Source organism: Pteropus medius, unplaced genomic scaffold (genome assembly GCF_902729225.1).
Source record: "Pteropus medius unplaced genomic scaffold, Ma_sr-lr_union100, whole genome shotgun sequence".
Classification (NCBI taxonomy): domain Eukaryota; kingdom Metazoa; phylum Chordata; class Mammalia; order Chiroptera; family Pteropodidae; genus Pteropus; species Pteropus medius.
The window spans coordinates 518,723-522,949 of record NW_024350924.1 but is presented as its reverse complement, the minus strand read 5'-3'; positions in this window follow the sequence as shown (position 1 = coordinate 522,949).

Below are 4,227 nucleotides of genomic sequence, written 5' to 3'. Positions count from 1 at the left end.
CTCTCTATGGCTCTCGACATGTTTTGTCTACATCTTGAAAAAGTCTTTCTACTTGTAACTTTAGTGATTCTTTACTGTTCTGTTTATTCTTTAAAAATATTCAGTGTGTCTTTTTTCTCTCTCTGACTCTTTGGTACCTTTAAGGTTAGAGTTTAAATTATTTTCTTACTCAAATATCTCTTCATTAGTTATCCCAGTTATCCTCACACTTTCAATTCCATCCTTCATCTAGATGACAACCTAGGTAAGTCTTGGTTGAGAAAACTCAGGTTATCATCTGAGAATAATTTATTCCATTGACTGTAATGATTAATCATTTGAACAAGTCATCCTAAAAGAGGCTAACCTTTCTCCCCTCTTGGATTATACAACTTTCAAATCTTTATATCTTTCCTTAATTATATTTTTTTCTGATATCTGATCCCATGTCTTCCGCTACCTCCAATATTTTTCCACCCAGTTGTATGGGGCAAACCTCAATTATGACCAGTATGTTCTCAACGTTCCCTTAAAATCAGCCTCTTTCCAATTTTTCTCTTTGTTGTTTGCTTTCTCTGCTAGTATTCCTAGGTGAAAATGTGGACTCATTTTTGATTCAGTTCTCTTCTTTGTCTTTTTACCTAGTTGTCATTTGTCAATGACTATGGATGTTTTTTTACTTCATAATATATATCATAAAATTTATGTTTTTATTCCCAACAATTAGGCTACTTATAAACTTTTCTATATAATTCTAGTGTCTTTCAATTGTTTTCCCTTCCCATACTCTTATCCTCTGGTTTATTGTAGATATTCCCACTAGATCTATTTTCCTTAATAAAATCTCCTATCACTTACTCCAACACTTAAAAACAGTGACTAACCAACAGGGGTGGCTCATGGGCATGTGACCTGTGCAGTCCCATGGGGGCCCATGCTTAGAAGGCCCCACACTTGGTTAAACGCTCTGCTATAGCTGTCTTGAAATTCTTAATATTTTAACAGGGGGCTGTGCATTTTTTTTTGCACCAGGCCCATCATGTAGCCCATCTGGCTTCTAATGACAACGACTAAGTTCTGTACCAGCCTCCTGCCTACACTCCTGGCCTTTCACACCTAGTGTTTTCTCAACCCTAATGACCACGCCCATCACACTCAGTGAAGCTGGGTTGTTAGTTGCATTCTAGATATATTTATTTACTTCCCACTTTTGGGATTTATTACCACTTGATATACTCTCAATTTAGCTCCTCAAAATTTTATTCGTATTCTTTTTTCCATGTCTTCTTCCCCCTATTTTTATTCTCTGGGTTCATAGTTGAGCTATATCTATAGTGCTGTGTTTATTTCTTCTTAGAGAATGCATGTATCATGTTTTCTTTAATTTTCCTTTGAGTAAATGTCTTGTTATAGCAGGCAACAAACACCATGGAGTTAAGGATAAATGCTCTTATTTATGTATCACTTACAGTGTTAAATACATACACCATATAAAATAATTATTGCATATATTTATTATAATGGAATTTACTAACATAGTCTAACTGTTTTACTGCAAAAAGTAAAAATATTTTGCAGTGTGGTACACATGATTAATCCTTTTCCTATTATAAATTAAAAAATATATATGGATGTGTTTTGCTTTCCTGATTCGCTAAACACATAATTTTTGCTTCTGAGTGGAATGGAGAAGGGCAGAAATCCAGGCTCTTCAGTGATGGGCAAAATAATTCACTGATGGGCAAACCTGAAATATAAAGGACAAAGGGAGAAAAAAAGAGAGAGAGAAAACGGGAATATAGACACAAACATATCAATTCTGCAGATTAACATGTTTCGTGGTTGTAATCACTGCCCTCTTTGCCATTCCAGAAAGGTGATATATCATTGGTGTGCTTGGTCTAGAAGAATAAAAGGAGACTTTAGGAAATAAAGCTGAAGACGGTGTAGCTAGCCTCCAGCATTTCGTTTATGAGGGCATCCATTCATGTCTGCTCAGGCTTGTCAAATAATATCCATCCGTCCTAGAGGAATAGATCAAACAATGAAATTTTGTTATATTAATCCTTTCAGGTTTTCTACAAATTCCAGAATATCTGGAAACTTCTTAGTGTAGGGTGGCTACGTTAATTAGAATTTTGTCAGGGATATCAGTGGTTCTATTATTCTGACTTAAATTTTTCTTTCACAATGTTAGATAAAGACTAGATAATGGAGAAAAAAAGAGTGAAGAATTAGGACAATAATAAGAACAAAAAAGTGAGAACATAAATTTTGCAGCTGGAGTGAAACTCAAATATCATCTAAACCAGTTCAATCACTTAATTTCCCAATTATCCTCATTCCTCATCCACCACTCTTTCACATCATGAAAGCTTTTACTATAATTGGTTTAAACTATTCCTAGCAAGCGAGGGTGCTCATCCTACCATTTAGAAGACAATATTGGTGTATGCAGGGAATATAGTATCAAATGTAAAAAAGCAAAACAAATTATTTGTGAGGAAGGTTAATGCAGGTGTATATGATCATCAGTGTTTCTATTTGATTCTTCCAGTCAGTGAGTATTACATTGGTGATGCAAAGAGTGGGAAGCAAAAAACATCCAGTTTTTCAGGGACACTTAAACTGTCCCTATTGGAGATTCTTTTCTTAGAAAGGAAATATTGAGGCATTGGAGAATGTTAATCCTAGAAGAAACCATGGAAATCACCTAAGTTTTCCTTCAAGTTTTACTAATAAATGATAAAATATGAATGCATACAGTTTGTTTTCTACTTTTCGATATTTATACCTCATTTCTATTTCTTTTTTTAAATTGCTTCAGTTAGTATATTCAAGACAACATAATAATAGTGACAGTATATATGAAGACTATATGTACATGTATAATATGTTTATCTATGTATTGGTAGTTGTATCAAATGCCATTCCAATATCTGTTGATATTTTTCTCCTTTGGTCTATCAGCATTACACTAACTGTATAACACTGATTCTGTAGAGTTTCAATTTGTTCTAAATTTATTGTGTCCTTATCCCTCTTTTTCTTATGTAACTTACTAGAAGCCAACAGTTCAAATCATCTATCAGCCTGTATATTCATTCCTGTACTGTTGAGAATACAGCCTAAGGTCAAAACTCATGAGGATGAGCCAACCAACTACTGAGGCTCTTGGACCTTTGAACTCCTTGGTTTCAATAACATTTTCATCCCTCATTCTTCAGCCATAACTCCTGATTTTGTTATCCCCAACAACAGCACCTCATTCAAAATCTTTGATTATTTTACCACCTTCTATTATCCTCTCAGCTCAATATTCCATTCCAGCATTATTTCGACCTTGCTGAGAATCTCTGTTCTCTAACCTCTAACCTTTACTTATTCAGGCTTTCCCAAGTCCCTAACAACCTAGGTTGTTTTTTCCTTACTCAGCTTAGATTCCATGATCCATAATTATAACAAGTATCTTATAAATACCATTAAATCTTATATCCCTCCATAATATTTGCCTAGGAAAATGACAACTTTAACAAATCCCGAGTATTCACTTATTGCATGTCTTTTTAAGAGCAGTTGAATGTGTTGGGTAGACAACATGTTGGCTGATCACACTTTATATTTAGGACCACACATTTCAAATAGAAACCCATACTTTCCAACAATTCTACTATATATCTCCAAAATATCTACCATCCTAAATAGTAATTCAATATCTTTTTTTATATACAATTTTACAATTCACCTTCTCCTCACTCTCAGCTGATGATCTTGCTTCTGCATTTTAAAAAATAGAGTAAAAAGAATGTGTCTCCTCTTCTTAGAAGCCTGCCTGCATATGAACATTCACCTCCTTCCTTCAATGAATGTTTCTGATATTTCTGTTCCTATCTTAGATGACTCGCTCTCTCCAATATGCACTTGATCTCATAAACTCTTGTCACTAGAGGAATTTGTCCTGAAATGTTCCCTTTCTTTGCATCAATAATATTCCTTCTGTACTGTATTATTCTTGTCAAAATACATAGATGATGCAATAGTTCCGTTTTAAAACAAACAACTATTCAGAACTCAAAATAACAAACATATATTACTCTCATTTCCTTTTCAGTTTTCCCTTCCATATTCCTATTTTGATTCATTTATTACAAATGTTTTTGAAAGATTTCGCTGGGCTCATTGAGTCTGTTTCCTCATATCTCATTTTCACTTTAACTCACTTTTTATCCCAACAATTTATTGAATCAT